Genomic DNA, 22,931 nt, shown 5'->3' on the forward strand with positions numbered 1-22,931 from the left:
CAAAAATGATGTTCTTTACAGGAAATGCTCAATATGTCCACCATCATTCCTCAACAGTAATTGTAATCGAGGAATAATGTTGTGAAAAGCACTGTAAAGCATGTCCGGAGTATGTGGTGAGGCATTGGCGTTGGATGTTGTCTTTCAGCATCCCTAGAGATGTCGCTCGATCACGATACACTTGCGACTTCAGGTAACCCCAAAGCCAACAATAGCACGGACTGAGGTCTGGGGACCTAGGAGGCCAAGTGTGACGAAAGTGGCGGCTCAGCACACGATAATCACCAAACGACGCGCATAAGAGATCTGTCAGACATTTTGTGAATTTGTTTTTTCTAATAAATCCCCATGTCATTCCAAGCATGTGTCTCAATTTTTAACTCTCGATCTACATTATTCCATGGTTTATCACTTTTTCCAATTTATACTGACTTTTTGATCACCCGTTAGACTGGGAGACTCAAACGTTTATAACGGGTGGCAGGGACAAAGAATCCAGTGAAATTTTTTTAAAGTGCTTTATCTGAAAAACTACCTTGAGCAGTTAAACAGAGAACCGACTCGTGGCGATAACATATTGGACATTCTGGCGACAAACAGACCCGAAACAGTTAACGCAGAACACGGAATCAGCGATCATAAAGCGGTTACTGCATCACTGATTACAGCCGTAAGTAGAAATATTAAAGAAGGTAGGAAGATTTTTCTGTTTAGCAAAAGTGACAAAAAGCAGATTACAGAGTACCTGACGGCTCAACACAAAAGTTTTGTCTCAAGTACAGATAGTGTTGAGGATCAGTGGACAAAGTTCAAAACCATCGTACAATATGCGTTAGATGAGTATGTGCCAAGCAAGATCGTAAGAAATGGAAAAGAGCCACCGTGGTACAACAACCGAGTTTGAAAACTGCTGCGGAAGCAAAGGGAACTTCACAGCAAACATGAACATAGCCAAAGCCTTGCAGACAAACAAAAATTACGCGAAGCGAAATGTAATGTGAGGAGGGCTATGCGAGAGGCATTCAATGAATTCGAAAGTAAAGCTCTATGTACTGATTGGTAGAAAACCCTAAGAAATTTTGGTCTTATGTCAAAGCAGTAGGTGGAGCAAAACGAAATGTTCAGACACTCTGTGACCAAAATGGTACTGAAACAGACTGAAGGCCGAACTACTAAATGGCTAATTCACAGAGGAAGACTGCACTGTAGTTCCTTCTCTACACTGTCGCACATATGACAAAATAGTAGATGTCGAAAGAGATGGCAGAGGGATAGAGAAACAATTAAAATCGCTCAAAAGAGGAAAGGCCGCTGGACCTTATGGGATACCAGTTCGATGTTACACAGAGTACGCGAAGGAACGTGCCCCCCTTCTTGCAGCGGTGTAGCGTTCCGAAAGATTGGAAAAGGGCACAGGTCATCCACGTTTTCAAGAAGGGACTTCAAACAAATGTGCAGAACTATAGACCTATATCTCTAACGTCAATCAGTTGTAGAATTTTGGAACACGTATTATGTTCGAGTATAATGACTTTTCTGGAGACTAGAAATCTACTCTGTAGGAATCAGCATGGGTTTCGAAAAAGACGATCGTGTGAAACCCAGCTCGCGCTATTCGTCCACGAGACTCAGAGGGCCTTAGACACGGGTTCACAGGTAGATGCCGTGTTTCTTGACTTCCGCAAGGCTTTCGATACAGTTCCCCACAATCGTTTAATGAACAAAGTAAGAGCATACGGACTATCAGACCAATTGTGTGATTGGATTGAAGAGTTCCTACATGACAGAACGCAGCATGTCATTCTCAATGGAGAGAAGTCTTCCGAAGTAAGAGTGATTTCAGGTGTGCCGCAGGGGAGTGTCATAGGACCGTTGCTATTGACAATATACATAAATGACCTTGTGGATATCATCGGAAGATCACTGAGGCTTTTTGCGGATGACGCTGTAGTATATCCAGAGGTTGTAACAATGGAAAATTGTACCGAAATGAAGGAGGATCTGCAACGAATTGACGCATGTTGCAGGGAATGGCAATTGAATCTCAATGTGGACAAGTGTAATGTGCTGCGAATACATAGAAAGATAAATCCCTTATCATTTAGCTACAATATAGCAGGTCAGCAACTGGGAGAACGCATTAGGAGTGATTTAAAATGGAATGATCATATGAAGTTGATCGTCGGTAAAGCAGATGCCAGACTGAAATTCATTGGAAGAATCCTAAGGAAATGCAATCCGACAACAAAGGAAGTAGGTTACAGTACCCTTGTTCGCCCACTGCTTCAATACTGCTCAGCAGTGTGGGATCCGCACCAGATAGGGTTGATAGAAGAGATAGAGAAGATCCAACGGAGAGCCGCGCGCTTCGTTACAGGACGATTTAGTAATCGCGAAAGCGTTACAGAGATGACAGATAAACTCGAAGACTCTGCATGGAGACGCTCAGTAGCTCTGTATGGGCTTCTGTTGAAGTTTCTAGAACATACCTTCACCGAGGAGTCAAGCAGTATATTGCTCCCTCCTACGTAGGTCTCGCGAAGAGACATGAGGATAAAATCAGAGAGATTAGAGGTCACACAGAGGCATACCGACAATCCTTCTTTCCACGAACAATACGAGACTGGAATAGAAGGGACAACTGATAGAGATACTCAAGGTACCCTCCGCCACACACCGTCAGGTAGCTTGCAGAGAATGGATGTAGATGTAGATGTAACGAGCGTTCGATCGTCTGTTATGTTACAGCGTGTGTTAAGGAGGTGACACGAAAAGAACTGTTACCCGTTCCAAGCAAAGGGCTCCAATTTATGCAAACGTCTGTCACGCCTAAGGAAGGAACGCAAAAATAAACCGCGTGGTTTACAGGGATCGCCACGAAGGAAAACTAGTAATTTTGGGAGGAAACCCGTCGTCGTAGACAATTTCATAAAATCGATCCTTCCACAAACGATGGAGGGCTTTTACATCAATCTAAAAATAGTGCCGACATTACGGAAACTACAAATTGTCGTGAAACAAAAAACTCCAGTTTTACTCGTAACAGGCTCGCCAAAAGGAATATTTAACTTTTCTAAAATTCCATACTCTTTATGTAAGAAAGATTCTCTAATCTGTTTTTACACAAAACAAATAATCGTTGATGCTACCAAAACACATGTATCCTTTTTGACAGCTGATAATAGAGCAAATAGCCAATGCGTATAACATTGTCCACATACTTTTCACGTACGTTTACGAAGGCAGTGACAAAAAATGTAGTGCAAATCGGACTAGTACAACACAAGAAATTGTAAATTTCTTGTTACTTTTTAAACATTCATCGTGTTGCAAGACCTGTTAAGTTTCAACGCAATCCTTCAAAGGAAACTTCTATCCTTTAGTAGAAACACAAAGTGAGAATAATTCTTAAATTCTACAGTTTCATTGCGCTTTATGGGGTAGAAGTAGAGGAACGTACATTCACATGAACAGGCATTCGGTTCCATGTTTGTAGTAAAATCCCGACTTACGTTCATATGTTAATATTATTTACTCTATAGCGTTATGTTTCGGAAGAAGCTATCGTCTTTTGTATTCTTTACGGTACTAAAACACTCGTCTAAAAATTAACGCTGCCGGGCCGTGTATGCAGACGGCGTCGCCGCCGACTTAAAGCGCGCGCCGCGGCAGGGCGGTACTGCGTCGTGAGACAGCCTGTGGAGGCGCCCGGTGACGTGGCTGGGTAGCCAGAGTGGGGACAGACTGTAAACGGGCACAGTGAGGATCCATAAGAAACGCATTGTCGTTGATACAATCTGTCATATTTCAGTGTCAGTTAATAACGTATCTACCATTAAAACTTTCAGTAGGTCAGATTCAATGTATGGCCATTCGACAGTCACAGTCGGTAGAGCGAAATGATGAGGTAGCTGGTAATGTGATTCTTGTTTGCGCCTCAGTGGATCCGAATATTTTTATTACTAGTCTTCGCTTTTTCTGTTAGGATCTGATACTTTCTTTTCAGTGCAATAAAAGTATATTCTCTAATATTCGATGTTACATATGTACGTTCCATCTGAGGATGGAGTTTGTTCGAATGGTTTAATTTACAAGACAGATTGCACTACATGCAGTAAGATATAACAAGAAAGTGTAAAACAATTCTTTTTTATTTCACATGTTGTGAAGATTCTGCTGCTGAATAGGAACAAATATAAAGTAAGACTTTGAATCGCGCTATTTGTTACGGAGCTTCTCTTTCTGCCTTATAACATGTCCGTGGACACTACACGCAGGACAACGTGACTCTCACGTGGACAAGAGAGGAAAGGCGCGTTTTAATAGCGCTAGCTTAAGAATTTTACGCCCATGCATTTTGTAAAGTGGGTGATAGAGAGAAACGTGTGACGAGGGCCTCCCGACCGCTCGCCTGGTGCAGGTCTTTCGACTTGACGCCACTTGCGCGTCCTTGGAGATGAAATGATGACGATTAGGACAACACGACACCCAGTCCCTGAGCAGAGAAAATCTCCAACCCAGCCAGGAATCGAACCCGTCTGTCACGCTGACCACTCAGCTACCGGGGCGGACAACCGGGTGATGTGTGACCCAGATGCTGCCGCTGCGGTCGCGTGTACCACGTTGACACGCACATGCTGTATGCACAAGTCAGAGCGTTCGGCAGCACTTTCAACTTGGCACGCTCAAGACTGATGTTCACAACACCGTCCGTGTAGTGACGGCATTACACTTTCCTAAAACAGTGCACGGAGATCGGCGCAAATACTGTTGAGTGGTACTTAAGATAGGGAAATAAATTAGTGAAATCAAGGTGAAGTGAAGTAGAAATTTAAAATTAATGGGAAACTTCGTTTAGCTTAGAAGAGTTACACTCTGGCAAACAACGGGCAGAGCAGAAGAGGCAATGACCGCGAAGTCAGCACATTCAGGAGAAGCTATCGTCCTCCCCCACGTAAGCAGAAGCTGTCGATTCAGCCGTCAGGGCATCGCCCGTCCGGCTCACGTGTTTCTCAATTGTCACACGTGATCAAAGGCTCTCGCCTACATTCCGAGAGCCAATGACCGACGTTAAGAAGATTCTTCGCGAAGCTTTTCGACGTGACAGAAGAGGCAACGACAGCGATGTTGTTCACCTCCAGTGAAGTGAAGTGAAGTGAATAAGTACGCGAGACGCAGTGGGCCCGACAGGAGTAGCTTTCAGTTCAGTTCCGGTACAGTCGGTGCTCAAGACCGTCATGCAGGAAGATACTACATCGTACACAGAAGCACCGAGTCCGCCGCTGTAATGAAATAGCAAGCAGCAGCCTCGGCGCCAGAAGACAGAAGGTATTTGAGGCCAGATTTTTATGTACCCGAGTGACTCGTGAGGACGGGAAGGAGACAGCGCACATCCGAGTCGTCACCGTCCGATTCACGACTTCTTCCTCAATAATTAAACGGACCACCTCGCGATGCGCGTCTCCAGTCAACTGGGCGAAACGGCGACACGAGATACACACCGCCGTGCGTAATCGGACGCCGCCGCTCACGCAAGCAGAAGGCTTCGCAAACGACACAGTTGCCAGTATCCCAGCCAGAAACCCTTGTACAAAACTTTTATTGAAAGTTATCTTATGTAAAACTGCTGTTTCATTCTACCTCATACCTGAGCCAAGGATGAACCCACCCTGCAAAAATGTTGTTAAGAGAGAAAAAGTAATTTATTTAGTGTTTTTCACCCTGACATAATGCTTTAGAATCAAATGCCCTTTGCAGTAGTGCTCATCCTGACAGATGACCATCACAAACAGAGAAAACCCAGTTACAGTACGGAGTAGAGAGGAGCGGAGAGTATTCGTTGTGAAGGGGTGCCGTCGAGAATAGATACGATGTGTCAGGGGACGAAAAGCAGTTCGCTATAAAATTAACGAAGAATGCCAACAAGTTAGGAATTACTACAATAATAGTGATTGCGATATTTCTCTCGGCAGTTTAAACCGAATAGGTGAGCGAGTAAGGTAACCAGGAAAATAACAATAGCTACAGTTGTATGCTATAGCATACAATGTAAAGAATTTCAGGCAAATAGTTTCAGATCAAGTAATACTGCAGTTAACGGTAACAGTCGAAGACACCAGCAGGAAGATAATTACGGAATTACAGTTACAAGAACAATAGGTAAAGGCACAGAAACAGAGATAGTTGGAGAGTAGATGCAATTTCAAGATAGCATTCAGAGAAGGAGAGATGTTGCAAAAGATTAGTATTAAATTAAGGTGAGAGGTGCTAGGTTTTCGCTTTGGCTCGCATAGTTTCTCTTGATGCTGTTCAGTTCTGACACGTTTCTAAACGCATTCTTTTCAGGGGGGGGGGGGCGGTCTTAATTATGCTGCCGCCCAGAGTACATACATTCTGAAGGCCGAAATGGGGTGTGGCGTTGTTTTAAATCCTTAGATGGTCCTTTGTACACTCCTGGAAATGGAAAAAAAAACACATTGACACCGGTGTGTCAGACCCACCATACTTGCTCCGGACACGGCGAGAGGGTTGTACAAGCAATGATGACACGCACGGCACAGTGGACACACCAGCAACCGCGGTGTTGGCCCTCGAATGGCGCTAGCTGCGCAGCATTTGTGCACCGCCGCCTTCAGTGTCAGTCAGTTTGCCGTGGGATACGGAGCTCCATCGCAGTCTTTAACACTGGTAGCATGCCGCGACAGCGTGGACGTGAACCGTATGTGCAGTTGACGGACTTTGAGCGAGGGCGTATAGTGGGCATGCGGGAGGCCGGGTGGACGTACCGCCGAATTGCTCAACACGTGGGGCGTGAGGTCTCCACAGTACATCGATGTTGTCGCCAGTGGTCGGCGGAAGGTGCACGTGCCCGTCGACCTGGGACCGGACCGCAGCGACGCACAGATGCACGCCAAGACCGTAGGATCCTACGCAGTGCCGTAGGGGACCGCACCGCCACTTCCCAGCAAATTAGGGACACTGTTGCTCCTGGGGTATCGGCGAGGACCATTCGCAACCGTCTCCATGAAGCTGGGCTACGGTCCCGCACACCGTTAGGCCGTCTTCCGCTCACGCCCCAACATCGTGCAGCCCGCCTCCAGTGGTGTCGCGACAGGCGTGAATGGAGGGACGAATGGAGACGTGTCGTCTTCAGCGATGAGAGTCGCTTCTGCCTTGGTGCCAATGATGGTCGTATGCGTGTTTGGCGCCGTGCAGGTGAGCGCCACAATCAGGTCTGCATACGACCGAGGCACACAGGGCCAACACCCAGCATCATGGTGTGGGGAGCGATCTCCTACACTCGTCGTACACCTCTGGTGATCGTCGAGGGGACACTGAATAGTGCATGGTACATCCAAACCGTCATCGAACCCATCGTTCTACCATTCCTAGACCGGCAAGGGAACTTGCTGTTCCAACAGAACAATGCACGTCCGCATGTATCACGTGCTCTAGAAGGTGTAAATGAACTACCCTGGCCAGCAAGATCTCTGGATCTGTCCCCCATTGAGCATGTTTGGGACTGGATGAAGCGTCGTCTCACGCAGTCTGCACGTCCAGCACGAACGCTGGTCCAACTGAGGCGCCAGGTGGAAATGGCATGGCAAGCCGTTCCACAGGACTACATCCAGCATCTCTACGATCGTCTCCATGGGAGAATAGCAGCCTGCATTGCTGCGAAAGGTGGATATACACTGTACTAGTGCCGACATTGTGCATGCTCTGTTGCCTGTGTCTATGTGCCTGTGGTTCTGTCAGTGTGATCATGTGATGTATCTGACCCCAGGAATGTGTCAATAAAGTTTCCCCTTCCTGGGACAATGAATTCACGGTGTTCTTATTTCAATTTCCAGGAGTGTAAGATCTTGTCTTATTGTAAGCCCTGCCCTTGCTAACTATTTTTTCTCGTGGCTGAAGATCTGCGTCCTTTTTCGGTGTGAGACAAATTTGACAATTATTGGATGAGATTTCGAAGCACCTTATAATCCACGTACCACCCAGTGTCTACCTTACCTATGTCAATGCCTAATATTTCTCGTGCAACCTGAATAATGAGGTCATCTGTGTCTTCCGGCTCATCTTCGCCGCCGGCTATTTTTCCTTTTTATGTAGACTGAAGCGAGGAGAAAGGAAACGGAAGGAACTATTAAGGTAAGCTGCACCGAGACCTTGCGCGGAATCAGCGGCAATGAGAAAAAATGTATGCAACCCGGGGTCCGCTGCTACATGATTCATTGCTCGTAGAGGCGAATCAGTTATATGAAAGCGTGCTGTCCGTTTATTCAAACATGTCACAAAGAACAGACATTGCGTATCCCTAATATTTCGCCTTTACTGCCCTCTCTGAAATTCGTCACACACAAATTATTCTCGGGACCGAGAGCTGTATAAAGCTCTGAAATGTTTAGCGATTCGTGAAACGTGTAACGAAAAGACATGTTAAACGCCACTGATGGGGAAGCGTTTACCGAGGGCGACAAAAATGTTGTTTCTACTCAAGTCGGATTTCAGTGTGGCTGTGAAGTTATCTGGTAACGCACAACAGGTCTAGGTGAAAAGAAGGTAATTGTTGGATGTTATTAACGGCCTCCCGATTCCGTCGAGACAGAGTTATTCTAAGAAAGTCTACGTTCAGTAGTGCGGAAGTACCCAAATCGTGCAGTATTAGTTCCGAGCATAGACAAGGACACCGATGGATTCATTACAAGGTTTCCACATAAGTAGCCTTGCAGAGTACTGTTGAACATGTTTTTTCGAAAACTGTCTTGAGCACCTAGTTCGAGAGAGCACATACAATGGAAATACACACATAAAAAAAATTGCGTGACCCCGGTTACCAGAACTCGGGAAGATAAACGTTGGCTGTGGATATCGTATCAGATACACAGTCCCTTTGACTTTTTAAAGATGTCACTAAGCCCGACCACAGATGTGAGCAACCGTGTATGAGCAGCGCCTATTAGACAGACGGGGTCCGACAGCCGATCCGTTCCAGTCATTCCACCACGAAGGAGGTACACGGCTCGTGTTTTCTGTAGTTCAACCGTGCCTACAGCGGTCCGCATTGTTCGTTTGTGCCAGGAAGGGCTCTCAACAAGTGAAGTGTCAAGGCGAGTCGGAGTAAACGAAAGCGATGTCGATGACATGTCTCGCTCAGGATGCCCGGGGGCGACTACGGCAATCGATGACCGCTGCCTGCGGATTATGGCTCGGAGGTACCCCGACAGCAAAGCCAACATGTTGAATAATGCCTTTCGTGCAGCCACAGGACGTCGTGTTAAGACTCAAACAGTGCACAGTAACCTGCACGATGCACGTCTTCACTCCCGACGTCCGTGGCGAGGTCCATCTTCGCAACTACGACACAGTGCAGCGCGGTACCGATGGGCCCAACAACATGCCGGATGGACCTCTCAGCATTGGCATCACGTTCTCTGCACCGATGAGCCTCATATATATACCTTCAACCAGACAATCGTCGGAGACGTGCTTGGAGGCAACCCGGTCAGGCTGAAAGCTTTAAATACACTGTCCAGCGAGTGCAGCAACATAGAGGTTCCCTGCTGTTTTGGGGTGGCATTATGTGGGGCCGATGTACTCTCTCGTGGTCATGGAAGGCGCCGCAACGGCTGTACAATACGTGAATGCCATCCTCCGACCGATTTTTTAATTTCGTTTTTAGTGCAACGAGATCGGCAGTATACAGTATATGGCCGAGGCATTCGTCTTCATGGACGACAATTCGCGGCCCCATCGTGCACATCTTGTGGCTGACTTCCTTCAGGATAACGACATCGCCCGACTAGTGTGGCCAGCATATTCTCCAGACATGTGCCGGCCGGAGTGGCAGAGCGGTTCTAGGCGCTACAGTCTGGAGCCGGGCGACAGCTACGGTCTCAGGTTCGAATGCTGCCATGGGCATGGATGTGTGTGATGTCCTTAGGCTAGTTAGGTTTAATTAGTTCTAAGTTCTAGGCGACTCATGACCTCGTAAGTCAATTTGCATAGTGCTCAGAGCCATTTGAACCAATTTTCTCCAGACATGTACCCTATCGAACATACCTGGGACAGACTGAAGAGGGCTGTTTATGGCCGACGTGACCCTCCAACCACACTGAGTGATCTACGCCGAATCACCGTTAGGAATGGGACAATCTGCCTTGATGAACTTGTGGATCGTATTCCACGACGAATACAGGCGTGCATTAATTCAAGAGGACGTGGTAGTGGGTATTACAGGTTCCGGTGTGTACACCAATCTGGGCAACCGACTCTGAAGGTCTCGCTATACGGTGGTACAACATGCCATGTGCCATTTTTATGAGCAATAATAAGGGCGGAAACGATGTTTATATCGATCTCTGTACAAAAAATTGGAATAGTTTCCGGAACCAACCGAAGTGATGCTAAACTTTTTTTGATGTAAGTATTTTAGAGCATGTAGCTACAAAGATGCCTGGACTCACCGAGGGTGTCACTACAGAGACAGGCGTTAGTGATAATGACGTTGCCGTAGCGACGATGGTTACTTAAGTTATTAAATCAATCAAGAAAGCTAGGAGAGTAGTTGAGCAGAAAAGCGGTTGTTAGAATTTCAAACAGTGAATGGACATTATTTAGTTCCAGTATGATGGGTGTAGAGTAATTATAAGCCAAGTTTGAACAGATCCTAAATCGTGCTGTGGAAAAGTATGTGCCTAGTAAGCGAATGAAGGATGGAGAAGATACATTGCGGAAAATGATGATGAAGCAGAGACTGTTGCACACTCAGTTCAACAGAGAGCACGCTAACAACAATTCAAGGTTAGTAGAGATTCGTGCGTCTGTGGAAAGATCGAAGCTCGAGCATAAAGCTGCCGCCGTCATACCTCAACAAATTATCTTGAAGAGATCGCGAGACTATTCTGGTCCTGCGTAAAACCGCTGAGTGGGGGGCGAAGCTTCAGCCTGGTGTGCTAGTAGAAAACAACAAAAGGAATGCTCAAGTTTTAAATTTCATGTTTAAGGAATATTTCACGCAGCAGAATCGTAGAAACATGCAGTCGTTACACTCTCGTGTCGACACCACGGTAATGGACATTCCTAGCCTAGAGAAGCAGCTGGAACATTTGGTAGCAAATAAGTCGCCAGGTCCTGACCGAATACCGATTCGGTTTCACAAACAGTACTCTACGGCATTGGCCCCTTACTTAGATTGCATTTATCGTGAATCTCTCGCATAACGCAAAGTCCCAAGTGACTGGAAAAAAGTGACTCCTATGTACACTAATGGCCATTAAGATTGCTATACTACGAAGATGACCTGCTACACGCGCGAAATATAACCGACAGGAAGAAGATGCTGTGATACGCAATAATTAGCTTTCCAGAGCATTCACACAACATTGGCGACACCTACAACGTGCTGGCATGAGGAAAGTTTTCAACCGATTTCTCATACACAAACAGCAGTTGACCGGCGTTGTCTGGTGAAACGTTGTTGTCATGCCTCGTGTAAGGAGGAGAAATGCGTGCCATCACGTTTCCGACTTTGATAAATGTCGGATTCTAGCCTATCGCGATTGCGGTTTATCGGAGCGCGACACTGCTGCTTGGTCGAGATCCAATGACTGTTAGCAGAATATGGAATCGGTGGGTTCAGGAGCGTAATACGGAATGCCGTGCAGGATCCCAGCGACCTCGTATCACTAGCAGTCTAGGTGACAGACATCTTATCCGCATGGCTGTAACGGACCGTGCAGCCACGTCTCGATCCCTGAGTCAACAGGTGGGGACGTTTCCAAGACAACAACCATCTGCACGAACAGTTTGACGACGTTTGCAGCAGCATGGACTATGAGCTCTGTTACTCTTGACGCTGCATCACAGACAAGAGCGCCTGCGATGGTGTACTCAACGACGAACCTGGCTGCACGAATGGCAAAACGTCATTTTTTCGGATGAATGCAGGTTCTGTTTACAGCATCACGAAAGCGTGTATTCGTCATCGCCATACTGCTGTATCACCCCGCGTGATGGTATGGGGAGCAATTGGTTACAGGTCTCGGTCACCTCTTGTCCGCATTGGCGGCACTTTGAACAGTGGACGTTATATTGCAGATGTGCTACGACGGAAAAAATCGCAACACCACAAGCAGTTGTGAGAGATAAACGAAAGTTGGTAGGCGTGTTTCTACAATTGAAAAATAGTGTCGATTTAAATTTCGCGCCAGTCGCATAAGAATGGTGTTAGTAGGGGGGGGGGGGGGCGGGCACTGTGAGGGTGCAGATCAGGTCTGCTGTAAATACACGCCGTGGCGGTTGTGAGCGTTAGTTACCTTCTAGATTGGACGTGGTGGTTCGATCTTAGCCAAGAATGCCTTTGAGGAGACAGAGACGCCATTACGATCATCTTAACGAGTTTGAACGAGGTCGTGTAATAGGGACACGAGAAGCTGGATGTTCCTCCAGCGATTTCGCAGGAGACTTGGCAGAAATGTAGCACTGTATACTGGCAGCGGTGACCGCGAGAATGTACGGTTGCAAAAAGCTCGGGCTCCGACCGGTCACGTGGCGCTACCAAGAGGGAAGGCAGTCGTGTCTGGCGTACGTCTCTGGCACATCACATTTCTTCTGCAGTAGCAATTCAAACAGCAGTCGACGACATAACGAAATAAAAATCGATTACTTCAGGGACAGCCCCGAGCCAAGGCGCCCAGTAGCATGCATTTCACTGACCCCCAAACCACCGGCATTTGCGACACAAAACTGACATCGCACACCATTACAACACAATGCGTGCCCGTTTCAATGTTTGCATTCAACATTCTGATCGTTACATCTGTTATTAACTTACCAGCATGTCACTTTTGCAACGGCTTATTTCGCGCTTACGTTGCCCTGTGATGCTGCAATGTTAATTACTTAAATATCCTACATAGACAGACGTATTCCCGAAATTTCATTACTCTACATGATTTTTTGTTCGTTTGTTTCTGTGATTTTTTTTTATCGCCAGTTCATTTGTCCAGTCGCGGAAGCCGTCAGGCTCTGATGCCACCCTGCAACACACCTCTGCCAGGCAGGCTGCATAGAGCATAGCCCCTGTAAATCAGTAACTGCACAGTCCAGCGAGCTAAGAAAGTTGCAACTCGGTCCGCAGAGGTCCTTCGTGTACACGAGACACTAGAACAGGTGGTGCACGCATCCGCGACAGGGTCACTGCTGCATTCACCGTGACACGTGCGGCCACTGGAGTGTGAGTGTGCCTCCCGGGCAGTCCCGTCGTAGCCGACAATTGGTGCCCACCGCTACGAACCCAGCATCGCCTCCGACTGCACACCGCCTTCGCTTCCTGTCCACAGTGTTAACTATACAGACGGCGCTTCTATGAAATCGGCAAAAAATCTCATACACCATTTAAAGAGTATTATGTCTTTGAAGAAAACTACACTGTCAAAAATTCCCTTTAACTAACAGCTAAAATTAAAAACATTTCCAATTCCTAATGATGGTAATTTCGTATCCTTTAACGTAGTTAATTTACTTGCTAACATTCACATTTTTGAGACTATTAAAATTACTGATGAGAATCTTCTCCAACACATAAACCTAATGTACAAGAAATTAAAGATCTCATTAGGTTATTACTTCTGATACTCTCCTACAACTATTTCCAGTTTAACGCTGAATTTATTTTTTTAAACGACCGTAAGCCTTTGCCGTGCCCATTTGTATAACAAGTACGCTTGGCAACAGTTTTGTTAAACATCACCAAAGGCAGTACTTTAAGAAATTGGTGTGACCTGAGCAATTTTCCAGTCTTTAGGTACGGATCTTTCTGTGAGCGGTTGTATATAATTACTAAACATGGAGCTATTATATCAGCACACTCAGAGGAACTTGACTGGTATACAATCTGGAACGGAAACCTTGCCTTTAATAAGTGATTTAAGCTGCTTTGCTACACCGAGGATATATGCTTCTCATTTTGGCACTTTCTGTTGACTGGGCTTAGGGAATGCTTAATTCGTATTCTTTGCTGAAGGAGTTTCGGAAAACCACGTTTCTTAACTCTACTTTAGTGGCACTGTCATCAGTGACTCCACTGTTACTTTCGCCCAGTGAAGGTACTGATTGCGTCTTGACACTGGTGTACTCTATGCATGAAGAGAATCTCTGGGTTTCTCGCCAGATTTCGAAACAGAGTTTTGTTGCGGAAATTATCAAGAGCATCTCGCACTGTAGTAACCGCTATATTTAGAACTTCTTCAAAACATTGCCAGTCTTCCGGATTTTGGATTCTTTTAGATTTGGCATGCTTTTTCGTTACTTCTGCAACAGCGATTTCACCCGTTTTGTCCATGGGGGATCAGTACCATCACTTATTAATCTATGTGGTATATATATCTCTCAATTGCAATCGATACTATTTCTCTGAAATCATTCCACATCTTTTCTACGCTTACATGATCAGATCGGAAGGAGTGGAGGCTGTTTCCTTAAAAATCGTTAAGAGCATTGTCAGCTTTTTTTAAACAGATGTACTTTAAGTTTCTTTTTGATGGTTGTAGGTATTACACTATTCAGTGTACGGGCAACTGACTTGGGGTCGCTAATCCCTGTATTCGTCAAGTACGCTTTCGTAACCATTTATGCTTCGAGTGGGCTCACGAACTAATAGTTCAAAATACTTTTTTTAGAAAGCATTCAGTACTATTTCAGGTGACGTTTTAAGCCTGCCGCCGGCTTTAAACGTGTAAATTTTCCAGCATATCGAGGATACATTGAAATCACCACCGACTATAATTGTGTGAGTGGGGTACCTTTTGAAATGAGACTCACGTTTTCTTTGAACTGTTCAGCAACTATATCCTCTCACTCGGGGGTCGGTAAAACGATCCAGTTTAGTCCGATTGACAAGTACAGCCTCTACCCAAACTATTTCGCGGGAACTATCTACTTCAGTTTCACTACAAGGTAAACTACTTCTGACAGCAATAAATACTCCAGCACCAACTATGTTTAATCTATCCCTTCTGAACGTTGTTAGGTCGTTTGAAAAAATTTCGGCTTAACTTATTTCCGGCTTTAGCCAGCTTTCCGTACCTATAACTGTTTGAGAGCTTCAGTTCTTTCTATTAGGGCCTGGAGCTCTGGTTCTTTCCCAACACAGTTACGATAATTTACAACACCGATCGTTTCTACAACCACCTTACTGTGTGTTACCTGCCCCCTTTTAGACAGACGCCATTTCTATGTTTTCCTGAGACCCTCTAACCTACAAATCCGCCCCCGCTACCCGTGTAGCCGCTTCCTGTGTATAGTGGACTCCTGACCTATTAAGCGGAATCTAGAAACCCACTACCCTATGGCACAAGTCAAGGACTCTGAGGCCTACACAGTAAGATAACCACCCGAGCCTATGGTTCATACCTTTCACACGGCTCTGCACCGAAGGATCACAGTCAGTTCTGTCGATGATGGTGCAGATTGTGAGCTCCGCCTTAAACTCGCTTAACCATATCCGCTAAACAAAACCAGAGAGAATCTCCTCCAATCCAAAACGACACACGCCATTGGAACCGACTGGGGCCACCACCTGCTATTGGCTGCGCCCTGTACTCTTCATGGCATCCGGAACACTCTTTACAAATCAGGAATGACTCCCTCACCTTGTGCACACTGCCGTCCTTCCCCTCCTTGGCAGCCATGTTATTAAGGGGGCCCAATTACTCGCCTATTATTGGAGTTCCGAACTACCAGCAAATTCACCTTCTGTGAACGCCCAGAATTTGCGTTCCAAGAAGCTTCCTCTGGAGGCCCTACGATCAGCCCCTCGCAAAGTCGTTCGCTGCCTGCCACACTTTGGAATGATCTCTCACTCGACCACAGGTGAGGGATCAACCTCAGCGCTGTAGACCAACATAAATTTAGGCTAATGGCACCAGTGCTGCTCAGAAATCTGCAGTCTGAGAAGACAATTCACAAATGCAAGGGGAAAAGACACAACAATGCTGTAAGTGAATATCAGAGACTTATCTATTATAAAGAACGTTCCTAGATGTAGAAAGCGACCGAAATTGTTAATTCCACTTATGAGATTCTAAAAGAATTAACTTATATGGTAAAATAAACCAAGTCTGCTTTTCTTCATGGTTACGTGACGATACGTATATATCTGTTTTGTATTTTTATTCGTCCATGCCTTTCGTTTAAGCACTCACTCAAGCTAAACAGGTCTCTGCTGCCAAGTCATTATCACTTGTCATCGATGAAGGGTGAAAAACAAAGGAAAGGGTATTCACTTTCTTTTGCCTGATGGCGGATTTAAGGAGTGGGTATGCATAGCAAAAGCGCATTCTTACGCAAATTTGGTAAAAATAAACGTACGTTTATACCGTAACAGCGTTGCGTACGTGGATTAGGACTCTAGAATCATATTGATATACTAAGAAGGACAACCAAATCAGCATCCGCTGAAAAGTGGATAGTAGCACGAGGAGATTTATTTTTACTTTGCAGACTCTAGAAAATTCGAAGCCCAAGGGCCAGTTACAATCGAGTCCGCACAATTCGAAGGATGTAAGAAAAAGTTAGAATTAATTATTCTATTTAACTCGCCTTTATTCCAGATGGAATCAGGAAAAATCGAAATAAAATTGCGACTTTTTTTTCTATTGTATCCCCAGTTTTCTTACATGTTATTTCCTTTTGTATTTGAAACGGAAGGCACGCACAAATCTTCAAAAATACATAAATTCAGCTTCATTCATTTTTCAATATTGAACAAACTGTTACGAATGGATGCATTTTGTGAACTAAATTTCTTATAAACCACCTTATGTCTTTGGATTTAGCGTGTCACTTCTTATTTGTATCTGAGACTTCGGTTCCCAGACTAACCGTTAATGATTTAGCGTTCCGTTAAGCTATAACCTCAGACAAATACCCTTGCTACCCTGCATTGAGTAAGCCAATTCCATAAGCTTTCAGCAAGAGGCGGGAACTCGCCTCGCCGGTCTGCTTGCTCCCGCCTTTTAACAATTATCAGCAACATTATCTTTCTGCTCGATGATCGTTTGCAGCATGGATAGTAAAATCCCGAAACAATTCGTCACCTACTACTTCTCGAAGCATTCCACAGCGTCGAAACTCGTTTCTGTTTTACGAAAGTCGAAAACTTCCTGGAAGGTATTCTGACGTGAAAACGTCTAGTTTCTCCTTGGTCGGAGTTTCTTATATGACAAAATGGCGTCAGATTTGAATCACTATTAATTACGAGACCGACAGTGCGCAAACAAAGGTTAAGTCACGTGGTTGTCGCTTATTGCCTGTGTTGGCATATGCGGGTCATTGTTAGGAATCATCTTTGTGTAAAGTTGTAAGCTAGGATTCTCATTCGTGTGTCATTGCGATGAACAGCTTAGGGAGCGCCGCTAGGAGTAACAGAAAATAAAAGTATTTGCCGGAATATAAACGAAAATCTATATTGAGTTTAAACCTACGCCACACAGGAAGAGTTCGTCTCAGGACTTGTAAATATGCTCTAAATTACAGAAAACGCGAGAAAAGCCTATAAAGGGCAGCGCTGAGAGAAGGCGACAGCTCCCTCAGAGTCGGAAAAAAAAGGAAGAAATTGCGCAACGCGATAACGTACTCAAAGGCTATATCGTACCCCAGCCACTGAAAAGTCCAAAATTGTGAGTGTGACCACTGTGATAAAGATATTGATAACTAAATTTCATATTAATATGAAACACATGTTACGATTTTATCCCGACGTTTTCACGAAAACTCTACGGCCCAGACCTGAACTGCACACACAGAAATTTATTTGCAACGGATTAATAATATGCTGTGGTATTTCGTGCACTGTTAAAACAACTGATGAAACAGACAGAATTATCTGGTGTAAGCTAGGCGTTGACTTGTAATTATAGAATGTCTGCGGGTCGTTTTGATATGACAGTCGCCTCGATTAGTGAAGAAGTTGCTTCGGTTTTCTCGAGGCATTTGGGAACAGGTTGAAACAAACGATTAACAACCGTCGACTGCATACAGTCGCAAAGGCTGATTTCAAATGTCTTTGGTAACTGTAAAGCTACTTCACCTGGGTAGGGGGGACAGCTACCAGTCAGAGGTAAACACTTCCCTCTCACAGCGTTCTAATGTTGCCGGCTACACTATGCCACTCAGCGTTCGATGTAAACACAGCCGACAACAGGAAGTGTGACAGGACTACCAGACCGAGTTCAGAGCAGGAAACGGCCGGGGTCCCCGGTGGTCTAGTGGTAAGGGGGTCTGGAACGTTCCAGCGCCTCGGCTGGGGCTATTCGCCCCAGCTGGGCCGGGGTTCAATCCCCGGCCGGCGCTGGAATTTTCAGATTTCCGAACACTAGCCTCCACCTCTGCCCTGGCATGTGGCGCATGCCGGGCACCCCCGTGGGGTCCGTGCTTCGGATCCCACGTGGAGCTCACTCCCACACTACAAAATATATCTCATTATGCTGCTGCAATCACTTATTTTAAATTTTAATACGCACACTTTCTTCACCAGACCACATCTGCATATATTTTCCAGGTACTTTCTACATATTATATCTCACTGTCAAAAGAAACAGCATAGTATCATGAACATTTGTAGGATTACAACAATGAAATAATATCCTTACTAAAAAAAACTAATACGTTTTATTTTCGTTTTTGTTCTAAATGCTGCTAAGATAACTACAAGAAATTGGAAGCTGTTTTGGTATTTAATAATCAGTAATTAGAAAAATAAATTTGGCTATAATACTGATACATATATTACATATTTACTTAGTACATTCTCAGTGCAGGAACAGGATAAATTGTTTCAATGTCAAAAGAAATGCAAAATATTATATCAAATTTTTTTTTAATTATTCAAGAGTCAAAATGAGATTATGATATGACACAGGTCACTAATGAGGTACTCTCTTTCTTTGTATGAAAGAGGATAATTATCCTGGTTTTATGTGAGCTGAATGTTAAATTAAACAGATAACATTTAACATTTAAAAAACGAATTTCTTGACGATTTTACTGACAGGTCTACATGTTTCATATTATATTTCTGACGGTAGTTAGCTGACATCCTCTCAGGCTCAGCTTTATATGAAAGTATCTTGCAGGTCAGAAAATAAATTTTATTACTACCTCTACAGATTCAGTTGGTCTATTGTTGTTGTACTATTGTTGCATTGCGAGAGAGAGACTGCTACTATAGCTGTTTTCTTTTTCTATTAAATTCCGTGCCATATCTCCATTCTAAATGCTAAAAATCGTGGATAAAACTTTTAGCAATACTATTTCCTTTTCACCACATCGCTGCTAGGTGTCGCTACTGGTCCCTCACACAGTCAGTTGTCTGTAGCGCAGGGCTTCGCTACCAGTGGACTCACTCTGCCGGGATTTGCTGCTTCATTCCTGAACGAGTACGCCGGCTGAAATACCCGCTAAATCCTCACACTAAACGAGAAGCGTAATAGCACCAATACCAAATAAGGCAACTCGTGGTCAGTGCGAATATTTTCAAACCACCACTATGATAACTCCTAGCTGAAAATACTGATACAAACTATTTGCAGAGGAATGGAGCACCTTACAGAAGCTGATTTAGAGGAAAATCAATTTGGAGGGTACAGCACCCATATTTATAACATCTTTCGATACAGAAAAAACTTTTGACGATGTTGACCAGAATATACAGTTTGAATTTAAGATGCAACCAGGAATAAAATATAGCGAGCGAAGCATTACTTAGAACTCCACCAGAAACGAGACAGCAGCTGTACGAGTTGAAGGACATGAAAGAAAGGAAATACGTGACAAGTGAGTGAGGCAGGATTCTAGTCCATTCCCTGATGTTATTCATTCTTTATACACGGTGTTTCACAAATCATGCTTCACACTACTCAGGGCTGTTCAGGGGACGTAACTGATGAAGTTTTACATAGGAATCTACTTCTGAAAACGTCATCCAGCGACGCTACAGAGCGTCAAAGTTATAGATACCGGTGCCTACAAAAATAGAGGGATCCCACGAAGATGTTACAACCTTTCTAAGATGATGCAGATGGAAAAATGCATAAATTTGAGATTATGTCCTTGTATCGGAAAATTATAACAGAGAACCTTTCTGTTACCTCAGTATGTACCGTTATCGTTGTTGCTAAGATGTAGGACAGGAAACTTTCAGGTGTGGTGGTACGGAACGAGAGAAGAAAACAATGTGCAGTACACATAGGCTGTTACATGCATACATCAGGAACCATGAGCACTTGTTCATCTTCGCTAGCGTTCTTTGTAGGAACTATATCGCTTCTGTCCGATATTTTGAGAATGATACAATTATTTTTTCCTAAAACCTAGCAGCTGAATAGTGCTTGAAACGATATAAATGGTACTTATGATTTATGGTATGGAGACAGAAACGGTAGTTCACTTTAATGATAACAATATACAGCAAAATTCAGTAATGTTTCTGCAAAATGCCATAACACCCAAATCCTGAAACATAATCGGATATTTCGAATGTGGTACGACACCAGCTGTACAGTTTACTGGACAGATACAGAGTTTTCCGAAATTCTAGCACTTTTAGAGGGAACTAAGCGACAATATTTTTAATTTGAACCCCGTACGGAAACGTATACTTTCCGTGCTACAGCCGTTTGAATACATGTTTGCTACGTGGGTAGGCAACAGGGTAGCCATCGTGGGATGGCGGAAGGGGTGGGGGAAGATGCTTACGTCGGATGTCATTCACCGTCAGCCCTGCCACTCTGACAAGGTTCGTGCGTCACTCAAGTGTCTCTCAGTATTAGAGAAATATTGCGGAGTGCACTTTTGCCGAATACACCGATATGATCCTACTGTATGGCGAAGTTCGTCGCCTTTATCAAGCTCGTTCTCAGCAGCGTCCAACTTCACGGCATACGCTTTTCGCCACAACTGCGCAACGACTTTGAGATAATGGTGCGTTCACCGTCAGCACGGGTGACTGCAGTGCTACAAAGTGACGCAGCGCACCTAAGTTTCAAAAGGCCGTATTGTAAAGAAGAGTGTTTCTGAAAACTTATCAAGTTTCCTTTCAATGAGTGGAATTGTGGAACTATCGATGTACTGGGTCACAGCTAATGACTTACTTGTACAAGTGGTCGCGATACTAAAATGTTTTCCGACGGCTGTAGCGAGGAAACGGTGCGTTACAGGAGATGGGTTCCAATTCAGAATACGAGTATTGTGTACTGATTCCCCATCTACACTAGGAGTTTGTAACGGAAATTTCGGAACATCGTGCATGTTTCCGGTATATTTTACAGTTGTTGTTCCACCATAATAGAAATTTCGAATACATTTCATAATTTCTGAGAGCTCATCAGGCGCGACTACCGTGTCCGCAGTATAAAACCCAGGGGGCCTCTTGCGTACGAGGGCTCTGACGCCCACGAGAACAACTGTAGGTAGAGAGCGCAACACAGCTTCTTTGATGGACATTTCACTCTAATGCTGCCAGATGTGTCTATTTTTAGAGGTGTCTTGAACCGCCTCGCAACAGCTTTAAGCTCAAAGCCGAATGTCCCAAATTCTGGCCACTGCTAACATTCTGAAATACACTATCGGATCAAAAGTATCCAGACACCTGGTAGTGGACTTCAATATGCGGTATGACCACCTTTTGCCATTACGAGGGGTTAACCTCTGCTGGGAACGCTTTCAGTGTAGACGATATTTTATGCATCACACAAGTTGAGAGTTTCATCTGTGTGTACGTACGTGACAATACACTGGCCAACAAGATCTCCAACTCTCTCCCCAATTTTGGAGCTATATGGGATTCTCCTTGCAACCAGGTCGAGATTTTGACGATGTAACAAATCAATTGAACTGAATATGGTACGACATCCGTCAGGAGGACATCCACCAACTTTATCAATGAAGATCAAGTCGAATAGCTGCTTCCTTAAGGGCCAGAGGTGGCCCAACGCGTTATGACTTTCTCCTGAATGAGTCACCCAATTTAACAGCAATTGTTATCATTTGTTTGCCTTTACACGTACATCACATCTAACGATTTCCTTCACACTGGGATAATTTATTGGTGGTACTGTTTAGAGTGTAAATATGCAGGGTGTATCAAAAAGGATCAACCGATTTTTTTAAAAAAAGTAACTATTATGTTATTCGACATATGTGCGTGAATAGCGTACTGCTGGAAAGAGCAAACCCTACGGCTTTACATGGTTACCGCTTGGCAGCAGCACTGTCCGACCATTTCAGTCCTAGTAAAAATGGTGTCGCGGCGTCGGGAAGCGTTTTGTGTTCTGCATTTTGCGCAGTGTGGGCAGTAATAAGTGTTCGACGTGACTTTCGTACAAGGTACGATGATGATCCTCCTACAGCACAGAGCATTAGATGATGGCATCAACGATTAAGAGAAAGAGAAGGTTTGCGGAAAGGCGAATCGCCGGGCCGTCCCCGAATGCCTGACACAGACGTCAAACGCATCCGCCACAGTTTCACGAGGGGTCCGCAGAAATCCGTTCGCCGTGCAGCTCGAGAGCTCAGCACGTCCCCGATGTCGGTCTGGCGTCTCTGCGTCGACGTTTATGCATCAAACAATATTAAATTTAGCTAATGCGAGCTGTTCGTGAGGGCGATACATCGTGTGAAGTTCCATAATTTCACTCTTGTCAAGGTGGAGGATGGCCGTTTTCTCCCACAGTTAGTGTTTAGTGACGAGGCAACACTCCATTTACACAGAGAGGTGAACTGTCATAATGTGACAATATGAGGTACGGGACAACCACATGAAGGTGTACAACATAAAATAGACTCTCCTAAATTTAATGTATTTTGTACAGTTTAGAGGGAAAATGTGTATGATTCATATTTCTTTGCCGGAAACACTGTTACAGTAAGCA

Source organism: Schistocerca gregaria, chromosome 11 (genome assembly GCF_023897955.1).
Source record: "Schistocerca gregaria isolate iqSchGreg1 chromosome 11, iqSchGreg1.2, whole genome shotgun sequence".
NCBI lineage: Eukaryota > Metazoa > Arthropoda > Insecta > Orthoptera > Acrididae > Schistocerca > Schistocerca gregaria.